Source organism: Dromiciops gliroides, chromosome 4, assembly GCF_019393635.1.
Source record: "Dromiciops gliroides isolate mDroGli1 chromosome 4, mDroGli1.pri, whole genome shotgun sequence".
In the NCBI taxonomy this organism is placed as follows: Eukaryota; Metazoa; Chordata; class Mammalia; order Microbiotheria; family Microbiotheriidae; genus Dromiciops; species Dromiciops gliroides.
The window spans coordinates 102057860-102081631 of NC_057864.1; the positions used below are offsets into that span (position 1 = coordinate 102057860).

Below are 23772 nucleotides of genomic sequence, written 5' to 3' on the forward strand. Positions count from 1 at the left end.
CTCTGGATTCAGGAGGACCTGAGTTCAAATCTGCCTTAGATACTTGACATTTACTAGCTGTGTGATCCTGGGCAAATCACTTAACCCTCATTGACCCGCAAGGAGAGAGAGAGAGAGAGAGAGAGAGAGAGAGAGAGAGAGAGAGAGAGAGAGAGAGAGAGAGAGAGAGAAACTCCTTGAGAAAAGCAGACTCTGCTTACTTTCTTTATCTCACAGAATATACCCCCTAAAAACAAAAGAAAAGAAAAATGGAGAAGAGGGGCATCATGGATTGACAGTGATGACAGGTCTCCTTTCCCAGAACTTCAGGGCTCTAAGGCCAAATTTCTCTGGATCTGGTCTTCTGCTTATGGGGTTTGCTAGGTCATTCTGGCATGGGAAGATTTCCTGAAGTAGTAGGTTGGACCTTTGGGAATTGAATGGGTAGAAATAAAGAAGACATGGAGGTTGGGTAAGTAGAGGCAGCTCTGGTGGTTCACTGGCTCTTTCTTTTCAATTAGAGTTATACTCGGTTTATAAGTAATAAAGGCTTTTCTTAAAACTGAGTGGTTGCCACACATTTTACTCCATTCCTTCCTTCACCAAGAATATGTTAAGCAGGCCCTGCTTGATGATGATCATAATGATGATAAATATTGATAAGTATATGTGCCAGGCCTTTGGCATGCAGAGACAAAACCAAATTAAATAATTCATGCCCTCGGAGAACTAACAATCAATTAGGGATAAAGGTGACCACTAGAAATGTGAGCAGATATGTGGATAGAATATTTAGCCCGGACTTGAGTACAAACCAGGCCTCAGACACTTGCTAGTATTGTGACCCTGGGCAAATCCCTTAAACCCTGTTTGCCTCAGTTTCCTTATCTGTAAAATGAACTGGAGAAGGAAATGGCAAAACTACTTTAGTATATTTATCAAGAAAACCTCAAATGGGGTCACAAAGAGAGGAACACAACTGAACAAAAAAGAAATGAAGGGGTGGTATGGAGGAACTAACATTGGCTTTGGAGTTAGAAATAGCTTTGTGACCATAGGCAAGTCACTTTCAGAGCCACAGTTTCCCCTTCTATAAAATGAAAGGATTGAAATAGGTAATTATAAAAATCCTTTTCAGGTCTATTATTCTATGATTCTGTGGTTAGGAAGAGAAAGTGATGGATTATTTTTTTCCTTGCCATAAATAGCCTATGCGTTAAAGCTGTCTTCTGTCAGCATTTAAATATGTGTGTGAGTTAATGGGGAGCATATATGAATGTATCAGTGAGGGAATATGTTCAGCTGTAAATAAATAGTGGGTGTCTCTGGGAAAGCATGTGGAGGAAACTGGGTAAAATGGTGAGAGCAATTTGTGTGTGTGTGTGTGTGTGCAAATGTGTGTTATTACTAAGTATGGTGTTATTACTAATAAACGTGTCTGGGTGTGTGTGGGCCAAGGAGCTTTTGCACACTTGTGCTTCTGTTTCTCTCAGTCCATATGTGTGGATGTGTGTAGTAGGGTACATGAGGATGGGGAAGAGACTGTAGATGGCAGGATGGATGTATGAAATCTTACTGAGGATGAATGTGGATGTGTGTGTACCTCTGAGTAATTCGTTCTTCTATTCACAGAGAGTGAGCTACTGGCTGTTAGAACCAGCGGGGAGTTTTCGAACCTACACTAAATGTTTCCAAGTCCAGAGAGTGAAAGACCTGGTAGAAAATGAACAGAAAGCTCACAATCTTTAAACAGCCCCCCATTTTTTTTCTCCTTTCTAGAGATGCAAAGGCTGAACATCTCTTCCCCCCCACACACACCTCTCCCCAACCCTCTCCACCCCTCCAATTTCCCTAGTCCCTACCGACCTTCTCCCTCGGCTCATCACGTTGAGGGCGGGAGGACACCAAACACCAGAAAGGATTCCTCCCCTTTCTTTCCCCTCATTCCCCCTTAAAAAGATGCCAGGAAGCAGCCAAGGAATCAGACCACCTTAATAGGAGAGTAATCGCTGGGCTGGCAGCCTAGTCCCACCTCTCCTTCTCCCGCTCCACCTCCTCCTCCCTGCGCTGGGAGAGAGTGAGAGAGAGAGAGAGCGAGAGAGCGAGCCAGAGCAAGTCTGGCAGGGGTTGGCACTAGCTGTTGCCATGACAAGCCTTTTCTGAAGAAAGATCTACCGTTAAGACGGTCCAGAGCTGGGGGGGCCACTAACTTCCCAGGACTTCCCTCTGGAAAGAGTAAGGGCCAAGGAAAGGCACCCCAGCCTCCCTTCCATTCGCTTTCTTCCAGGGTTCCCAAGGACCTTCTCCCTTGGAGGGCCAGAATAGGAGACCCAGCCCACTCTCAAACCCAAAGCGGGAAAGCGAGCAAGCACACAGGCATCTTTAGCAACTATTACTATATTAGGAGGGCCGGTGGGTGGTCCTGCCCACCCCACCCCGCTCCACTCTATGGAAACCCGCAGGGAGATTCCCGCTTGAAGAAGTCTGGATTCTTGCTAGCAGGAGAGGTAGGCTCGTGGAGAATGAATTGACTCGGGCTTTTCAAACTTTGCTCGCTTCTTTTCTCTTCCCATCCCTCCTGACACACCCCAGACTTTGCCTGCTTCTCATGCCTTGGGTGGGTCAGGGTTTGTGAGATTGTTTGGTTCGGGGTTGGGGGGGAGGGGGAGCCGTTTGATTTGGGGTGCAAAGATTTGTCCAGGCTTCTTTTCCCAGGCTGAGTTCGGAGACACCAAATGATTGGCTTGTTTGTCTTCTTAGTCCCTTTCAGTTTTGGTCAGGGCTGGGCCAAAGGGGGAGGAGGAGGATCGGGGTGAGGTTGAGGGGCTGGGGTAAATGTCTCTATCTTAGCGGTCCTGAGCTGGTGGGGGTAAGGGTGGGGAGTGAAGCTCTTTGGAAAACGCACATATTCCTCCCCACACACGCACGACCTCCCCTTTGGCTCGGGAATGAGACGCAGAATGGAAAACTGTTGCAAAAATATTTTCCGCGTCTGTTCCTTTTCTTGAAAGCCCCAAAGAGAGAGAGAGATGGAAAAAAATAACCCGGTGAGAAATCTTCAGCAGGGAGGAGGAGCCGCAGTGGGGACTGAAAAAGGGGTGCGGAGGGGGTGGACGGGAGAGGCAGCTGGGGGACTTAAGGGGTCAGAGGGGAGGTGCAAATTGAATTTCTTTGGCTTTGCCTAGAAACCTCAGCAGTTTTCTCTCGCCTTCTTGCAAAACAGTCTCAGAGCCCTTCAGACTTTCAAGTCTATAATTAGCTGTGGAAAAAGCAGGGAGTTCCCTTGTACCGTTGTGTGTGTGTGTGTGTGTGTGTGTGTGTGTGTGTGTGGTGTGTTGTGTGCACGCGCGCGCCCGTGAGTGTGTGTGTTGTTGAAAACCAACTGTAGGAGTGTAAGGGGGGGGGGGACCCCACAGTTCTGCTCCGGAATGGAAATGTGGAATGTATGCATATTCTGTTGAAGTTGGAAAGTTTGCGATTTCTCAGGGATAGATAGATCCTAAGGCTGATGGGGAGTGAAGCTGGTGAGTCCACTCGGTTCTGGCTACCAGGATCCTAGGGAAGGGCCCCTGAAGCGAGAACAGCCTCAGGGGCTGCAGTATTTTTCACTTGCTCAGGAGCTCACATTGAAGAGTTTTAGACGCCCCCTCCCGCCTTCTCCCCGCGGAGAATGAATCTTTTGGGTAGCTTTCTCATCCCTCTGTAGAATTCCCCCAATCTCTTTCAGAGGCTCTGATAGTGAAAAGAGCAGACGATAGTGCTGACCACTGCTACGAAGAGGGAAATATGTACTGGGCAAGCTTGATGTGTCTCCCTCCCGCAGATTAAGGGCAGGACCGTCAGTAACTCGCAGGCAAGATGCTGGCGGGGGGCGGGGGTGGATGGGAATTGCTGTGGAGGAAAGGACAGTTATCAGATGGTGAGATAGACAGTTTTCCCAATAGACACAGGCAAGGAGTCCAAGGAGGGAATATAAAATCCCATTCAGTTACGCATCATCTGGTGGGTAGAAGAGGGAGTCTCCAAGAAACATGTCCCCCAACCCCTCCCCAATGCCCTTCTCCTGCGCCGCTTCTACGCCAATCCGGGCCCCCTCCCTCTCCCCCTCCCACCACACATACCAGATCATCCCCTTTTGGGTAGACGGGGAGAAGCTAGCGGGTTGTCTAAGCTGGGCTGAGGAGTCTGGTGTGGGGAAGGGCATTTGGACCTGGGATGTTGGTTAGGAAGGGCATTGAGCACTGGATGGCAAGAGGGAGTCTGTGGGGGAAATAGCAAGAGAGACTGTGATGCCCACCTAGCAGAGGAAAAAGAATACGTTAGAGCTGGTTGTGAGGTGTGGAATGCCATGGCTCTGGGGAAGCTGAAAGAAGGGGGCATGCAGGTTTGGAGGGTGGGATTCCGCTGTGGTTGGTGAGGGGAGGACTCTAGGCACGTACTGAATAAGGATGTCATGGCAGAAGAGTCAGAGGTGTACGTGTGTGTGTTGGGGGAGAGGGGGGCCTAAGTAAAATGAGCTACTAAGGTGCAGGTGTGGATGGGCAGAGGCGATCTGGTGCCTCTTCCGATGAGGTTTCTGCCGCAAGCTTGGAGGAGGGAGACTGAAAAAGTTGCCCCTCCCACTTCTGGTGAAGCTTGGTTTATGTGAGAAGCAGTCTGATGCTACCCTGGTGTGAGGTAGCTGAGGACGGGAGAGAGAGAGGGGACAAGTTAAAATGTTATTGAGGGGAGTCCTTGGGTTGGATAAAGGGGTTTAGGATGTGTATAGGATCTGATTCACTGGAAGAGCAGAGGGAGAAAAAAAAAAAGAACCTTCCTCTTATGTTTTACACACACAGTGGAAAGAGTGTATTGTATTGGGAGATGGAAGTTCTGGGTCTGAATCCTACCTTTACTACTCTGTGACCTCGGACAAATAGATGATATCCTTCTCTGGCCTCAATGTCCTCATCTGTAAAATTAGGAGGTTGCTAAAGGTCCCTTCTGCCTCAGTGAAGCTTTATTTCAGGAAAAGAAGGGTAATTTGTTTTTTAGATAACTCCCCAACATTTGATCTCTGTGGGAAGGAATAGAGGGGTTATGGGAGACTGGGAAGGCAGGCAGTGCAGGGCATATTTTGTTGTTGTTCATTCTTTCAGTCGTGTCTGGCTCTTTGTGACCCCATTTGGGGTTTTCTTGGCAGAGATACTGGAGTGGTTTGCCCTTTCCTGCTCCAGTTCATTGATTTGAACTCAAGTCTTCTTGACTCTAGGTCTGTTGCTCTATCTATTGTGCCACCTAGCTGTCCCTTCTTGGCACATAGTAAATGCTTAATGAAATGCTCTCTCCCTCTATCTCTCTGTCTATCTAAATAAAAAATCATCTTCCTTCTGAAGACAACTGGGGAAACACTGTGGGTTTTTTTTTCTCACCTCTATTGCCCAGTGGCCCCAACTGAAGTGTCAAGGCCAAACCCACCAGTTCATTCCTCAGTAGCTCTGTAATCAGCTGAAAGAGTTGAGGGATCACAGCTAGTCCCGGGAGGAAGGCCAGACTTTCATGTGAGTAATTTGAGAGGTACCATGCAGTACCTACCTTAAAAAAAAAAAACCCAAACCCCTTTCCCTCCTTCTGTCACAGAGGCCTGAAATTTCACCTTGAGAGGCTTGAAGGAATTTCTGTCTTCAGTACCTCAGGGGTAGTTGTGACTCTCACTGGGAGCAAGACCCTCCTGGAATGGGGAAAAGCATCTGAGGGAAGAGTCAGGGATGTGGGAGGGCAGACCTACAAGTAAGTCCCTGAGCTTGCATTCCAGCTGACTGGAAGCCAGTTGTTGACCTTGGCCTCAGGAGAAGAGAAAAATAGAAATCCCTCTTAGAGAGGCTGGAGGGACAGGTGAGAAATTCTTCAACAAGAAGCATATCTTGAGGGATTCTTGAGTTCCCTGACAGGTAGCTGTCTGGGCAGAGCTGGGCTGGGCTGAGCCAAGCTGAAGAAAAGGTAGAGGGAGGCCTAGGGAGCGTTCAAGTAAGAGGATAGAAGGATCATAGACATCTCCATTGTGTTCTGTGAAGTAGGTCTGGGTGGGGTAAGGATGATCAGGAAATTTCCTAGTGCCCATTCATCTCAGCCCACATTCCCCTCATTCTGAGTCCTAAACTGGGAAAGTTGGGTGACAACAGCCAAGCTGAGTGGCTTGTCCAGCCTAGTAGCTCGTCCTCCCCTATTGCCTCTGCTCCCACCGTGCCTTTAATCTGAGTGCTGGCAAAGCGGGTGTTAATAGCTGGGCATGGAGGTACGAGGGGATAGACGCTCTGGCTGCCTTCCTTTCCCCTATGCCACGAGCCTCGCTGGTTTCCCAAGATCTTGGCAACTTGGACTGGCTGAGCTTCATGTATTTCCTTTGCTATTTCCCATCTCTACCCCTGGTGTCAAGGTTAGATTGTAGGGTGCAATGTTCTGAGCCCCTAATGAATGGAAAAGCACTGTGGTACAAGACAAAGTCACAGAGTTTAGACATTTTTCAGTTGTGTCCAACTCTTGTTTACACCATTTAGGGTTTTCTTGGCAAAGATACTGGAGTGGTTTGCCATTTCCTTCTCTAGTTCATTTTACAGATGAGAAACTGAGGCCAACAAGGTTAAATGACTTACCAAGGATTGCACAGTTAGGAAGTGTCCGTGGCTGGATTTGAACTCAGGAATGAGAGTCTTCCTGACTCCAGGCCCAGTACTATATCCATTGCATTACCTAGTACTTGGGATCAAATCCCAATTCTGCTTTTTACTACCTGTGTGACCTTAAGCAAGTAACTTAAAGGTTCTGGGCCTCAGTTCCCTCATCTGTAAAATGAAAGGGGTTGGAATGGATCACCTACAAGACCCCTTGCAACTATATAATGAGCTTTAGGATCATATAATCCAGTGAAAAATTTAGTGGGTGATACTAAGAGGCTGTTTATCCCAGAGTAACCCCTTGTTGTTGTTTTGTCGTGTCTTTTGTCCTAGACGTTGGGGTGATGTCATAACTTGCACTGAATTGGATTTAAGTAAGGGGGCTGTGCAAGGTCACCAACATCACTTTCTCCTCCAGAGCTGTCTGGGTCCAGTGGCAAGATATATATCAAGGACGACTGGAGTTGGCCCAGGATGTTTGAGGCAAAAAGGGTTAAGTGACTTGTTCAGGGTTACATAGCTAGTAAGTGTCTGAAGTGAGATTTGAACTCAGGCCCTCCTGACTCTGTGACCAGTTCTTTATCCACTGCACTACCTAGCTGCTGGTCTAGAGTAACCCTTTACTTTCTGGATGAAGACCTCAATTCTAGCCTGCTTCTGGGTTCTATCTTTCATCTTCTACAAAATAAGGAGAGCAATGATGGGAAGGGCTGGCTGAATCAGATATGAGAGACAATCAGAACACAATCCAAGGAGGGCAAGGTTAACAAAGGCTAGATTTTCTTTGCCAAGGTGTAGGTTGGAAAAGTGAGGCACTAGACTAGGACGATACTAAATGTGGTTGTAGAGGCCATGAGGCGATAAGGTGACCGGAACCAGAATGGTCAAGCTAGAAATGCTGTTAGAGATCATCTAACCTAATAACAGAGCTGGTGTTAGAACTAAGGCCTCTTAATCCTCAGTCCATTACTCTTTCCATTAAACCACATTATCTCTCTGAGGTCCCTGAGAAAAGGAGGTTGAATATCCTTTCCTCCCCCTTCCCGATGTCTAGGGATGGGAATAAAGGGAAGATGTCTTTGTCCAGTTGCTCAATTTGGCTCAGCTCGGCTCAGCTCTTCCCAGGCAGTCACCTGTCAGGGAACTTTAAGAATTCCACAGGATATGGGCAGCTAGGTGGCGCAGTGGATAAAGCACTGGCCCTGGATTCAAGAGGACCTGAGTTCAAATCCAGTCTCAGCCACTTGACACATACTAGCTGTGTGACCTTGGACAAGTCACTTAGCCCCAATTGCCTCACCAAAAAAAAAAAAGAAAAGAAAAGAAAAGAAAGAAAAAAAAAAGAATTCCACAGGATATGGGCAGCTAGGTGGAACAGTGGATAAAGCACCAACCCAGGATTTAGGAGGACCTGAGTTCAAATCCAGTCTCAGACACTTGACACATACTAGCTGTTTGACCCTGGGCAAGTCACTTAACCCTCATTGCCCTGCAAAAAAAAAAAAGAAAAAAGAAGAAAAAAGAAATGAGGAAACAGATGATTTCAAAGAGACATGAAAAGATGTATGAATTGATGATGAGTGAAGTGAATAGAATCAGGAGAACAATTTACAATATAACAAGAATTCCACAGGATATGCCTCTTATTCCTGAATTTATATCCTGTTCCCACATTCCTCTGGTAGGCTCTTTATTTCTCTCCTGAGCAGCCCAGCCCATCTAGTTCAGTGTTATTTAAATCCAGGCAAGCTTTTTAGAAGACAAAGGTGCTCTAGTACAGGGCTTCTTAAACTTTTTTCCACTTATAGCTCCTTTTCTCCTGAGAAATTTTTACACCCCGGGGTATATAGCTATATAAAATAAGTATACATAACCTCTTACTGTTGCCAAATTTTTCTTCCCCCACCCCCATTCTGGTCAAGACTCACAGTTTAAGAAGTTTTGCTCTAGTTACCCACTCCCCTTTGCCTGTAGGCCTCTGTACCTAAGGCCTGAATCTCCTGTGAAGAATGAACCAAGCAGCATGAACCCCTCGTCTTTACATGTTGTTCCTCATTTCCCCTCTACTCAAATCAGACTGTCTTCCCATACTGCTTTGAGGACCAAGACTTTCAGCAGGGCTCTGCCAGCCTCTACCCAAGTGGTCTAAGTCTCCAATTTGGGGGTAGGGAAGTGGGAAAGGAGGCCAAGAATAATAGAGAATATTTACAGGCCACTTTAATAATCTACAAAGTGTTTTAATGTAGAGAATCACATTTGGCTATCCTAACAATAACTCCCAACTCCCACCCCCACTCCCAGGTGATAGACCTGGTGTTATTCTCATTTTCAAACAGCTACCTGAGATTCGGAGAGGCTGAAGGCCATGCAGGTAGGGGAAAGCACAGCTAAGCCAAATAGAGAAATCACCCCCCTGCCCAGTCTTTGACTTCACGTCCAGGGCCCTTTCAATCATACAGTATTAGGAATAAAAGGACTTAAGACATTGTCTCTCCTGAACCCAGTCATTTTCAAGGGAGGCATACCACCAAAGCAAACCATAGAAAAGATGATGGCAGGTCTGTGGTCCAGTGGAAAGGACACTAGTTCAAGAGTGGGAAGAGATGGGTTCAACCCCCCAGTCTCAAATTTGATAGGGACAGCTGACTTCATTTTTACCTTTATATACTCAATGTACATAGTAGGCATTTAATAAATGCTTGTTGACTGATTCTGTGACCTCTAAAATGAGAAGGATGGACTGAGGTGCCTTCCAGCTCTATAACTTTAAGGAAAGCTGGATGCCAGGCCTCTATCCTGAGTCCGACCAAGCTGGAATGAAGCCCTCTTAACCCACAAAGGGGATCACAATGGTGGAATAAGGCCTTGGGGCTGATGGCCAAAAAAAACCTGGACCAGGAGGCCTCTGTTGTCCATTTCCAACTCTGAGACCGTGCTAGTCCATGAATGTTTCCCATTCAGCTTCCTCTCCCCTTTGTCTCCTCTTTCCTTTTTTCCTCCTGTGAAGCAATCTTGTTCCATTGACTTATTTCCTCTTCATGTGTTGCAGCAGAAATTGCAGGAACTTCCTCCCCATTTGCCTCATTTCAACCCAGCCTGTAGAGCCCTGCTAGCTTATATGAAGGGCTGATGAAGAGAAGGATCCAGTCAGAACAAGGGCTGAACATGGGAAGGAGCAGGTGGGGAGCCAGCCTGTTTTAGCCAGCATTGAACTGGCCCTGGGAATCCTGGTGCTCCCTTTTGGGTTCTGCCATAGTTTGGAGGAGGAACAATTGAGGTGTCCCCTACACCTCTGTCTCTATTCTCCTTTTTCTCTCTGGCCCAGGCCCCCTCTCTCCGATCGCTTCTTTGCTCTGGTTTCCTGTGTTTGGGACACAGCCCTAGGAGTGTTTGGAGAAGTCTGACTGGACTGGGCTCAGAAGGATCCCCAGCATTCTTTGCTCTCTGCTGGGTCACTGGTGAAGCTTGGAGTGAGTGACAAAGTAAGGGGATTACAGATGGGGAGCTTAGGAATTCTGGAGTGTGACCCCCAAACAGAAGAAAGGTGACTTTCAGTCCCAGGCCAAACTGAGACACAATAAGGTTTGCTTTATTGTAATAGAATATTTGTAAAGCACTTAGCACAGTGCTTGGTGCATAGTAGGTGCTTCATAATCTTCCCTTCTCATGCCTTCCCTCCTAGCCTGGTCTGTGGAGGAATGCCAAGTAGGGAATTTTTAGGCTCCTGGGTAGTGGTGGTATTGGAAGGACCCATAAAGATCAGTCATCTAGCCCATTCTTCTTCATCTGAGTGACACTCTTCCCAACACACAACAAGCAGCTCCTGAAACCTTATTGGGGGAAGAGTCCTACCACTTCCCTTGACCATTCTCCCACGCTCTCCAAGAGCCTTCTAGCTCAGCTCCTAAGTGTTTGATGGGGGAGGGAGAAAAGAAACCTTCCTGTCCCAGGGACTTGCTTCCTCCCCACCCCATTGCCATTCATCCTTTGAGAGCAGTGAGCAGCCGGAACTGTTCAAAGGCATCATACCGTGGAGTGGAGGACAGCTCATGAGATGGAGGCACTGGGGAGGGGGATTTAGAGAGGGAAGGATAAGGAGGGACATAGGAAGAGACTGACATTGCCTGAGGGTGTTTAAAACCACCAAACCCTGGGAGTCTTCTTAAGGTGTAAATGCAGACTGTTAGAGAGAAGCCAGGCAACCAGATACATTCCTGGTCTCAAAGACAAGGATGAGTGCCAACGATGAACAACCCCGTGCTTGGAAGCTAAAAATGGTAGCCCAGACACCTTCTTGACAGGGCCAACATACATAGACTGCCTGCCTGTGACTCAAAGCAAATCCCCAACTTGTTCTCTGTCCCTCCTGGGCAATGGCCCTGGTTCAAGCCTTCCTCAGATTGTTCGCTTCAGATTAAGTTCCTAGGTCTCTTCCTTTATCTCTGTGTTTCTCCATCTCCATCTCTCTCTTTTTTTACCCATCTCGAAAAATACACTGGGCCCTACATGACTCAAGGCTCTTTTCATTATGAACATGGCTACTGATCACTTAGTCAATCCCCCGAATGGCTTCCTAGGGAGGCTCAGCAGAGTGGGGAGCCATGAAAGAGGGAACCGAATCTTTCTCTAATATGAGGAGGAGGTAGGGGCCACCTGAAGTCTGTCCAGAGTTGCTTTGGGAATAGGAAGGCTGGGAATGCTCTCTTGATCTTGGACAAGAGACAACCTGCTTGGACCTGTGTCCTTTATAAAACAGAGAAAAGATTAGGTAGGTAGACTTTTGATTCTACTCTCTGCTCCACTTCCTTCCCTTTCCCTCCTGCCTCCCCCACCATGCCCCCCCCCAACACAGAGGGTTAATAACTTATACAAAGCTTTAAGTATCATAGAGCTATCAACTCTCTGAGGTAGACTGATAGTAAGTTATGGGCATTTTACTGATGAGGAAACTGAGGCTCAGAGATGTTCCAGGACTTGCTCAAGGCAGAGCCTGATTTTCAATCCTGGTCTCCTACCTCCAAACCCAGACTCTTCTCTGTCTCTTAAAACTCAGCCTCCTTCTCAAGCCCAAACTATTTTCATCTCACAGGCAGCTAAGAGCATTCCTTCCACTGACCCAACTGTGCAGACAGGGATAGATCTGGCTGTGATGGGGAGGCTACGAAGCTGGCATCAGTCATTGCCCATCCACTCTGCCACCACAGTCAGGGGTGAGATTTCAGCAGAATGGCTGGTAGGAAAGGAAGAGGTAGGTACTGAGAAGATGGTTTGGGCAGAGGGAAGTGGCCAGCAGTCACTGAGTGTCAGGAAGTAGGGCTGAATTTGAGTATCCCACAACTATTGAAAAATAATGAGATCATAGAATTTAGAGCTAAAGGGACATCTGAGATCACTAGCCCATTCCCTTCATTTTTCAGATGGGGAAAAGGAGGCTCAAAGAGAAGACTTGTTCAAGATCACAGAGGCAATAAGTTACAGGTTTTTGAACCCATCTTTTTCAGAGGAGCTTGAGACGGTCAGCTAGAAACTCTTGCACACATTCAGAGCCAAGTCCCTCTCCTCTCCCTGGGTATTTATCTCAGGTGGTAAGTCTGCTGGATGGATTCCCTCCTCCTCGAGTTATTTTTGTTTATATATATATATATTTGCAGGGCAATGGGGGATTAAGTGACTTGCCCAGGGTCACACAGCAGGTAAGTGTCAAGTGTCTGAGGGCCAGATTTGAACTCAGGTCCTCCTGAATCCAGGGCCAGTGCTTCATCCACTGCGCCAACTAGCTGCCCCCCTGTTTATATTTTTATATGCTAATATACATGTTGTTTCTCCTGATAGAATGAATAATCCCTTAAGGGAATCCATTTTTGTCTTCGATGTTTTTCTAGCACCTAATGAAAGTCCCTGGAACTGAGTTGTTGCTTAATAATTGTTGGTTGATTGACTAGCCCTTGCCATTGTCTTGGTTAGGGATTCTGTCCCAAACCTCCTTAGGACTAGTCAAAATAACTCGTTATTGGCTCTAATATTTTATGATTCTAATTCAATCTGGGCTTCACTTTCTGCATTTGCACAATGGGGGGTAATCCTTTCTTTTCTCAGGTGTGGAATAAGGTTCAAATGAGATCTAGGTCCCAGGAGTACTTAAGTCACTTTGCTGTCCCTGAGCACTGAGGGTGTCCTGTGGACAGAGCCTCATGGCTACTGAGAGTAAAGAGACATTGACGAAGGAATAGACAAAGACCCTGCCCTCAAGGAACTTCAAATCTATTGGGGTGAAATGACATTGATGAAAATATACATGGCAAGTGCCCATAGCAACATCCTACCAAATCCATAGCTTAAAAATAACATTGGGGCAGCTAGGTATTGAAGTAGATAAAGCACCAGCCCTGGATTCAGGAGGACCTGAGTTCAAATCCGGCCCCAGACACTTGACACTTACTAGCTGTGTGACCCTGGGCAAGTCGCTTAACCCTCATTGCCCTGAAGAAGAAAAAATAGCAATACAAAGGAGCAGGAGAAGTCAGACAAGGGACAGACCTGGATTTGTGTCCGAATCTGGCCACTCACTTTGGGCCAATCTGATATCTTTTTTTTTTTTTTTTTGGTGAGGCAATGAGGGTTAAGTAATTTGCCCAGAGTCACACAGCTAGTAAGTGTCAAGTGTCTGGGGCCGGATTTGAACTCAGGTCCTTCAGAATCCAGGGCCAGTCCTTTATCCACTGCACCACCTAGCTGCCCCCAAATCTGGTATCTCTTAAGCTCAGTGTTTTATCAGTGAAATGGCCAAGATTATTTTATTTGTGCCTTTCTGCCCCATACTGGGTGGGTCATGAGGATCAAATGAGATCACAGAATGACAGCTAGAAGAGATCAGTCCAATTGGTATGTAAACTGGAATTTCCTCTACAGGAATCCCCTCTTCCCAATGTAGAATGTAAGCTTCCTGAGGGTGGGGACTCTTGTCTTTTTGTCTTTGCCTTCCCAATAAATCTTTGTTAAACTCAATTGAATTGGCATTCCCCACAGTGGTCAGCTTCTGAAGATTTCCAGTGGTGAGGGTGAAGGCAGTGGACAGCTCCAGTTGTCAGGGAATCTTCCCTTACTCCTATCTAAATGTGTCTCTCTCTCTTTTTTTTTTTTTTTTAGTGAGGCAATTGGGGTTAAGTGACTTGGTCAGGGTCACACAGCTAGTAAGTGTTAAGTGTCTGAGGCCGGATTTGAACTCAGGTACTCCTGACTCTAGGGCCGGTGCTCTATCCACTGTGCCACCTAGCCGCCCTAAATGTGTCTCTCTTTACTGTCCTTTGCTCCTGATTTGGCCCTTGGGAGGCAAGTGGGACAAATCTAATCCATTACTCTCCTCTTTGATACTTCCTTAGGTAGTTGAAGATAGCCACTGCATTGCCTCCAAGTATTCTCTTCTCCAACAATGACTAAATATTCCCATTTCCTTCAGCCTGCCCTCAGATAGCATGGACTCCATCCTGATTGGCATCTTCTGGACCAATTTGTCAATCTCCTTCCTAAAAGGACACATGTAGATGATAGGTGTAAAATGTGTTCTAACCATAAAGTTGTATTTATTAGGGAAACCCAAGTAGGTGGAATTAGGCTGAGAAGGCTTCCTGGAGGGGATGAGTGTTGAGCAAGGAAGGAAGGAAGGAAGGAAGGAAGGAAGGAAGGAAGGAAGGAAGGAAGGAAGGAAGGAAGGAAGGAAGGAAGGGACAGTGCTCAGCTGGAAAGAATGTAGAATCCTACCCCATTGAAGGGATTCTGAGCAGGTAGGGATGGTTCTGTGTACTCATGCCTGCCGGAAAGCCTCTGGTTCTTGCCTGAGTTGGTGTCTTGGGATGGAGAGCATGATGGCATCTCCCCTTGCTTTGCCTTGGTGGCCTGTTCCTCATCTGTCAGCCTGCTGACTGCCCTCTGCCCATTGGCATTCACAGACCTTTCATGTGATCTTTGAGTGTTTCTTTCCTGTCGTCTGGGCTGTCAAGGCTGTCTGCTCTTTGGGGGCACTAACAGGACACCCGTTAAGATTCTAGCCCAGGCCTAGTGGTCACCAAAGCATCAAAAAATTTTCTGACCTCGACCCAGGGGAGGCCACCTTGCTTTGGTAGAAGTAGGGAATGAGGGCAGCCCCAACGGTAAGTAAGATGGCTTTGGGCAATTTGGGAATTGTAGTTTGTCAGAATGCAAAGTCCTAGAAGGGATAGTGAGCACAGTCTGGCAGTTGGAAATGACCTAAGAGATCAGTTAGTTCAATGATTTAATTTTACAGATGAAGCAACTGAAAGGGAGGACAAGTGGCTGGTCCCAAATCACCTGGCTTGATTGTGGCAGCATCAGGGCAGGAGCCTGGGTCTCCCAACTTCCCATCCTCCACTCTCTCCATCACGTCATGCTGCATCATGTCTGAGCCTGAGCCTGGTACCTGAGGAATGAGGTTAAATGACCTCCAAAGGGGCAGCTGAGTAATTTCCCCTGATGCTAAGTCACTGGATAGTGTCTGTTTTCTTAGTCTGCGGCTGAATCCACTCTTTTGCTCTAAAAGTACATGTTACTCTCAGTCCGGATAATTATCATCATAATCATTAACTATTTACCCTTTAAGATTTAAAAAGTGCTTTCCTTACCACAAGGAGGTGGGTGAAGGGCACGTGATTTTGGGTCAGGGGACTGAGATTTGCAAGCTGGCCTTGCTTTTTATATTTAACTTCTCCCAAGGCTCAATAATGCTTGCATTTCCCACTTCAGGAGACTGTTGTGAGGAGAATGCTTCAGAAACCCTGAAGCCTTGGTAAAAGCAGGAGTTAGTAATACCCTGAAGCAAGGAAAGGCTTGAGGAAACCCACCCAAGGGGACTTCCTAAGCCTAGGAAGGCCATGTAGTTCCAGGCAAAGAACAATACACCTGGAGAGTCAGAACTTGGGGTAAAGTTCCAGACCTAGCCCTGCTGTCTACTAGATAGATGTGAGACCAAGTCAATTTTACTCATGCCTCAGTTTACTAATCTGTAAAATAGGAGTAATAATACTTTAAAATTATTTATTGAGAACTTCTGGTTTTACATCCTTTTCATTTACCAATATTTCCCATCCCCTAATAACAGAGGCAGCTCAATGGTACAGTGCATAGAGTGCATTGGAGTCAGGAAGACCCCAGTTTAAATCCTGTTTCAGACCCTTATGAGCTGTGTGACCTTGGCCAAGTCAGTTAACTTCCCTGTCACAGTTTCTTCATCTATAAAATAAGCATGATAACAGTACTGACCTTTTAGGATTAAATGAGGTAATATTTCTTATAAAATCCTTTGTGTTATATAATTGCTAGTTATTATGTTATAGTTTATATTTGTTATATTTTATGTGATGCCATATCATCTTATAATATCATGTTATTCCAAGAATATCCAACTCATATTATATATGGTTGAGGTTGCCCTCATTCCCTATTTCTACCAAACTATTTACATTATTATTATTAATTTTTAATTTTTTCTACAAATAATGAGAAAAGAAAGAGAAAAACAGTTCATCAAAACAAACACATCAAACACAACTGATGGTTTATGAGTGATACACACACGTAGTCTCTCACTACTGCTAAGAAGAAAGGTGTTTAGTTTTCTTTTGAAGCCAAACTCTGTCATTATAATTATATTGCATTCAATTTCATTTTATTGTGTTTTTTACTTACAGTGTTGTAGTCATGTATATTGTTTTTCTGCTGCTGCTTACTTTACTTTGCATCAGTTCATCCAGGTCTTCTTGTGTTTCTCTGTATTCTTCATAGTCATCATTTCTTATGGCATAGCAATATGACCACAGTAACCCTTCTAGTCCCTGTGTTGTCAGGCTTGCTGTAAAGAGACACATTTTGTAAAGTGCTCTATAAACATTAAAGAACCACATAGGGTGTGGGTATCAGCTTATTAATATCTTAACTCTAGCTGGCCAACCACAGCCTCATGTCCCAGTTCCTGACTTTGGGTTGGTTCCATATGCTATCCTAGACTACTTAGTCAGGGGTGCTGACTAATCTTGAGCATCAGAGTTTGCCCTCTGGCGTTCCAGCATCCTGAACCACCAGCTTCCCATCTGCTCACTGTTACATATTCCCTAATCCAAGTATATTTTTGTGAATAGGTTTATTGACAAGAAGAAAAAATATCTTATTAAACTACTTCCATACATAAGCAATACAAATGGGTACAAGGAATCACAGTGCAGAAAAAACATCTGACCACTGCTCCAATTTATGAAATGTACACTAATTATAATAACTAACCCTTATATAGCCTTTTAAAGTTTGCAAAGCACTCGTATCATCTTATTTGATCTTCACAGCAACCTTGAGAAGAGGATATTATCCCCATTTTAGAGCCCAGGAAACTGAGCCCTAATAAGTTAAAGTGGTCTAGGGATCTAATAAGCTTGATAACTAAAATCATTCAGGGGCTTGCCTAGAATAACAGAAAGGGGACTTCCTTGGAGTCAGAGAACCTAGGTGCTTCTCTATTACTTACAGCCTGTGTGATTGCAGGCAAGTCACTGCCCTATATGGGCCTTACTTCCTTTATTTGTAAAATGAGGCTAGGCTAGGTAGTCCCTTGCAGTTCTAAGTTCTATCAACCAGTCAGTAACCATCATTAATTAAGCACCTAGAGTGTGCCAGTCACTGGGTTAAGGACCAGGAATGCAAAGACAAAAGTAAAACTGCTATGATTCTAGGCCTGGACCCTTGTCTCTTGGCAGTCAGAAATCAAACCCAGAGGTCTCTGTGGTGAAGCTCCTGTCCCCATGGACCCCCAGTCCAGAAATCATCATGATTTAACCCTAGTCCAATTTCCTAATCCCTAAATTTTGTCCATTGTTAGCTTTTAAAATCCCTGCTCCAGCTACCTCCCCCACTTTAAGCCTGTCCTTAATTGATTTGACCTTATATAGTCTATCTCCTGGAGCAGCTAGGTGGTACCAAAAGGGTGAGGGACGGCCATTTCCGGTGGGGAGAACTGGGTGGACAAACTCTACTCAATTCCACAAGCGTTTATTATCCACCTACATTGGGTCTGTTACTGTGCCGGATACTAGGGATACAAATAAAAGTAATTTAAGTCCCTGACCTCAGAGAGTTCCCATTCTCCTGAAAGGTAAGGAGTGTGGGAAACCACACTGGCCCAGGGAATAGTGGTCCATTTGTCTAGATAGTAAGGAAAACAAAGGGAATTTCTTCCTAATGAATAAGGATGCACTGGGCTGGGGAGGTAAGGACTCCTGAGTCTTCTGCTACAAGACAAGCAGGGATGGACTTCATTTGGGTTTGGAGCCCTGAGGGCTGAGGGCCTTGATTGCCAATCCCAACATTGCAGACGCCCAGTGTAGATGGGACCAATCTTCTCCAATGTAGTTACCAGGGTGCTAGCCGCCTGACTGGCTTGCCTTTGGGGCTCAGAGCCTTTCCTCATCTCATTCCACAGCAACCGGAAAGACGAGAGGCCTCGCCTCCTCCTCCTCCTCTTCCCCTCCCCCACCCTCACCTTCCTGCTGTTTTTCTCACTACATCAGCCAGCAAGGGCCCAGCCGTCCAGGATCTATCTTTTCCTGGCGCCAAGTTACTCCCTCAGTGCCACCTCCCAAGATCCTGCTGATTTGCTGCTGGAGGATCAGATTTAGCAACAAAAGAAGGAGGAGAGAGAGGTTGGGGGAAGATGGGGAAGGGATAGCAATTGTGGGGAGGTCGGGAGGATGGGGAGGATGAGGAAAGGAAGGGGGAGGGAGGAGAGAAACTATCTCGTCACCTTGTTTTCTCATGCCCGAGCTCTCTCCCTGGAGTGCTGATGCTAATAGCACTGCCGGGAAATCTCCTGTTGATGGGGTGAGCTGGGCAGGGCGGTGATACATCATTTTCTTGTCAAAGCTGTTGCCCAGGGGTGCCATCCTGCCATTGTGCCCCTGGACCCAGCCGCTAGCTGCCATTGGGATAAGTCAGACTGACTGCTATTGAGCTGGAGACCAGTGTCCCCAAGACGGTGCCCCAGGATAGGTATTAGGAAGAGGCACGCTGGCTACTTTGTGTGTGTGTATACACATATGGGCATATATACATGTTTGTATCTACTTATTAGATTACTTCCATACAAGAGTTGATTTCTTATATTGGACAGCTGGATGGTGTGGGAGATGGGGTGTTTCACCTGGAGACAGTTCAAATGTGACCTCAGATACCTGGTAGCTGTGTGACCCTGGGCAAGCCATTTTTGTCTGCCACAGTTTCCTTATTTGTAAAATGGCAATGATAACAGCACCTCCCTCCTAGGGTTGTTGTGAGGAGAAAATGACATCATGTAAGAGAAGCTCTGTGTCTTCTGCTTAGTACATAGTCAGTTTAGACCTAGGATAGCCCTGAGATACTGTCTAGTCTAATCCCCCCATTTTACAGTTGGGGAAACCAAGGCTCATAAGTGCTTCATCCAAGGTCCTACAGGTAGCAAAGAGTGGAGCCATGACTTAAACCCATGATCTCAGACTGACTCTGGATCCAGTGTGCTTTTCTCACTACATCCTGCTGCCCCTCAAGAATAAAGGAGTGCTGGGGGCAACTATGTAGTACAGTGGATAAAGCATGGGTCCTGGATTCAGGAGAACCTGGGTTCAAATCTGGCCTCAGATACTTGACACTTACTAGGTGTGTGACCCTGGGCAAGTCACTTAACCCTCATTGCCCCACAAAAAAAAAAAAGAAAAAGAAGAATAAAGGAGTCTTGGGGGCAGCTAGGTGGCACAGTGGATAAAGCACCAGCCCTGGATTCAGGAGGACCTGAGTTCAAATCCAATCTCAGACACTTGATACTTACTAGCTGTGTGACCCTAGGCAAGTCACTTAACCCTCATTGCCCCACAGAAAACAAAAAACAAAAAAACCAAAAACATCAATTGTTAATGACCCCATTTGGTATTTGCTTGGCAGAGATACTGGAGTGGTCTGCCTTTTCTTTCCCCAGCTAATTTTCCAGACAAGGAAACTAAGACAAACAGGGTTAAGTGACTTGTCCTGGGTCACAAAGCTAGTAAGTGTCTGATGCTGGATTTGAACTTAGGAAGATGAGTCTTCCTAACTCAGGCCAGGTACTCTATCCACTGTGCCACCTAGCTGACCCCCCAAGCATTAGAATTTCCCAAACCCAGGTCACTAATCCAGGTTTGCAACAGTGACCTTTATTCCATGCAGCTGATTGTTTGGCATGCAGTGGTAGCAAGACCTGAAACCAACAGCCCATCTCCCCATTTCAATCTTGTCAGTGTGTCTGTCAGGCAAGGATGAGCAAATGGAGGAGGTGGGGGCAGGGGCAGGGGAAGTGGGTATGATTCTAGCAGATAAGAGATGTCCTCGGTTTTCAGCTGGTGGTCTGGAGCCAGGATTTAAGAAAGAAATTTGAAGGGTCTTGCCGAAAGATAAATGGAAACTGCCAGAAACCAATCAATAAAACATTTATTAAATGCCATACCTCATACTCTAAAAGGTCACCAGTTATGTCTAAATACCAAATCCAGTGACTTTTTTCCAGTACCCATTCTCCTCGAATTCTTTGCAGTCTTTGACATTGCTGACCACTATTTTGAACACCCTTTTCTTCCCTGGATTCTGAGGCACATTGTGTTCTCCTATAATGGAGAGAGCCCTGGGCTTGAAATCATGAGACATATTACTTTGAATATGCCACATGATGTTAGGGAAGTCACTCATTGAGCCTCAGTCTCCACATCTATAGAATGGGCATAAAAATATACTACTTCAGAGTATTTCAGTAACAAAACATAATTCACAGAAACAAAGTTGAGGTCAAACATGGCTCTTGTCCTCCTACAGTACCTCACAAGGGTGTTGCCAAAAAAAAAAAAAAATATTCCATTTAGCCTGACACATTGGTCCTCTTTGAAAATGAAGGAATTGGGGGCAGCTAGGTGGTGCAGTGAATAAAGCACCGGCCCTGGATTCAGGAGGACCTGAGTTCAAATCCGGCCTCAGACACTTGACACTTACTAGCTGTGTGACCCTGGGCAAGTCACTTAACCCTCATTGCCCTGCAAAAAAAAAAAAAAAAAGAAAAAGAAAGAAAGAAAATGAAGGATGAACATTCCATTTAGCTTAAAACACTTCGTACTATGGTAGAAAGACTGGACTTTGGAGTCAGAGGACCTGTGCTTTGAATCCTAGCTCAGTACTATCTCCCAACGTCACTCAGGTAGTAACCAACACACCTTGGGCAAGTCACTTGTTTTCTCTGGGCTTTATTTAATGCCTCTTGCAAAATAAGCACGTTGGACCTGGAGACCTCCAGAGGTCTGTGAGATTTTGTGAGCTACTATTATTATGATTCATCTTCCACCCCCACCCCTTCTTCCTCTTCTTCCCAAATCATTAAGGTAAGTATTCCTCCCATGCTCATCCTCTGTACTCAGCAGTCTCATTCATTTTCCCAGCTCCGACCACCTACTCCTTACAAATGACTGCCAAATCTCCATCACCATGCTTGACCTTTCTTGTGATCTATAGACTACCAATGCACAGACCTGCCTACAGGACACCTCCTCCAGGCTCTGGAGCTCAACTACATCCTGGTAACTTCAAATGGGATCTCTCTCCCAAATACTGTTCTTCCTTCTAACTCTTCTGTTGTAGGGGGAGCCAAAATTCAACAGTGTGTCCCATGTCCAAAACCTTAGTGGTCCCTTTGAGTCTTTCTTCTTCCTCCCTCCTTTTATTCAATCAGTTACCAACTCCAGTGCAGTATTTTCTCCATTCTTCTCTTAACTGTCATGACCACCACCCTAACAAAGGACCTCATCAAAGGCCCTTGGGTACTGAACTCCATTCTCCCCTCCTCTAATCTGTCTTCTGCATTAGTGATAAGAATCTTCCTCTTGAAAAGTATGGTCCAGGTCAGCTAGGTGCACAGTGGATAAAGCACTGGCCCTGGATTCAGGAGGACCTGAGTTCAAATCCAGCCTCAAACACTTGATACGTACTAGCTGTGTGACCTTGGGCAAGTCACTTAACCCTTATTGTCCTGCCAAGAAAGAAAGAAAGAAAGAAAGAAAGAAAGAAAGAAAGAAAGAAAGAAAGAAAGAAAGAAAGGAAGGAAGGAAGGAAGGAAGGAAGGAAGGAAGGAAGAGAAAGAAAGAAGAAAAGATACGGTCACCTACTCAGGTTAATTCCCATGATGGCTCCCTACTGTCCATCCAATGGATAAATTTCAAACATATTTGATACCCTCCACAATAGGACACCACTTACATTTTTATGATACTCTTCTCTGTGTAATCTATGTTCCAAACTGAACTATTTGCCTTGGCATCCTTACAGATGCCTCACTTTTCCTTCTTCTGAGCCTTTATCCAGGCTGTTTCTTATGACTGGGCTGCCTGTCTCCCTTTTTCTACTGAATTCTTAGCCATCCTTTAAAATCCAACTCAAATGCCTCTTCCTTCAGGAAACTGTCCCCATGCCCATAGTCAGTAATGTTTTTTCTTCTCAGATTCCACATATAGCTTTGCACCTCTTTGGGCATATATATTATTCAGTGTGAATTATGGTTGTCCATGCCAGAAAACAATAATGAAAACAGGAACCCTGTCTTACCTATCTAGCACATTGTCCTGAACTCAGGAGATGCCATGAAATTGAATTGAATTGAAAATCTTTGGACAAATAAATCCCTTCTTTTCCCTGTGCCTTAGTTTTTCTTTCTGATACATGGAGCTAATTCATAGTGGAGAGGAAAGAGGTTAAGCAGGTTAATTTTTGTTTGAAGACGACTTTAAAAATACAAAATGGCTTTGTAAAAGGCGCCATTGTCCAACAGAGAGATTTTTTTCAGTTGCCTGGAAGCAAGGAACACCCTACATAAAGCCCTCTATATAAGCCTGTGTGTGATTCCTCATCATTGTTTTCCTCTCTTGAACTTCTCTTTGGTAGCAGAGATCTTTGCAAAGTTCTCATGCCTTTGTTCTCCCAAGTTTGGGTCTGTGTCTGTGTCAGAAAGTGTTTTCTATGTGTGTGATTTTTAAAAAATTCTTTTCAGAAAGCATCTAAGAATAGTGTGGGGTGGGGGTGGGGGAGCAGAGAGAAAGATAGGAGTTGGAGAGGCCAAGTAGCTGCTATCAGCTGTTTGGTAATTGGCATGGTTGGTGTTGGAGATGAGAAAAAACCTCCTGGAATGATGGAAGGCTACACTGCCTCTGGAATGTTGGGCACCAGCTCAATGCATTCTGAGTATTTAAGAGCAGTGGTCCACCTTGGGCATGAGGAGGATACTCAAGAGTATCAGAAGCAGGGAAAGGTCATCATCTGGAGAGGGAGAGCAAATTGCCAGAGGGTCCTGTGACAGATGCAGATTTGACTTAGGAATGTAGACAGATACTCTGTTACAGCATGAAGGGCTAGGGCATTGGTCCTCCGCTTCATCCTTTTACTGCCATAGCCATGCTTTGTGACCCTAGGGAGGTCCATTGGCCACTCTGTGTTCATGTTTTCCCCACTGTCACATGGGAATAATCATAATTTTAAAAACAGTGCAGATTTGTGGATGTGCAACACTCCCATTTTGCATATGCTCCAATGTGATCTCACTAAGGTGGATATTTTTTCCATGACAGTCCATACAAGCCATCCCAGGGTGCACTGCCCTTGCCTCCGTAGAGATTTCACTCAATTTGTTAGAGACCTCCCTCTAGGTCTTTTAACGTTACCATGGTACCCGTGTGGAACTCAATCTGTCCATCTATTTTCTTTTGCTTTCACTCCATGACTGACCTACCTCCTTTTCTGAGCACCATGTTTCCTGGTTGGTGTCTTCTGAGCTATTTGTCACACAGAAGTCATCTTTGGAAGTAAACCGTAGTCAGCTTCCACCCTCCGTATGTCTCCCCACTGCCTTATTTTTTGTCATGTGCAATTGTGATTCTTCCAAGATTGTAGAGTTTATGATTCACAGCCATATAGTATCCCACCTCCATCTCAACGTGGTTTATCTTTAAGGCCTCTTCGTGGAAGAAAGAGTTGGAAGGATAGTAACGTTTTGTTTTTTTAAATGAGTTTTTACATAAGGAAGTAATCTGGGTTAATCAAAATCCCTGAA

General features: G+C 45.6%; 1 protein-coding gene across 1 annotated transcript in view; it reads left to right on the forward strand.

The window, feature by feature from the left end:
• Positions 1-2055: 2055 nt before the first annotated feature.
• The window catches only part of ATP2B4 (ATPase plasma membrane Ca2+ transporting 4), a 107452-nt gene continuing 85735 nt past the window's right edge, over positions 2056-23772 (forward strand). The window contains exon 1 of the mRNA XM_044003864.1: positions 2056-2486. The gene's annotated coding sequence lies outside the window, so the exon portion shown is untranslated. The remainder of the gene's footprint in view (positions 2487-23772) is intronic.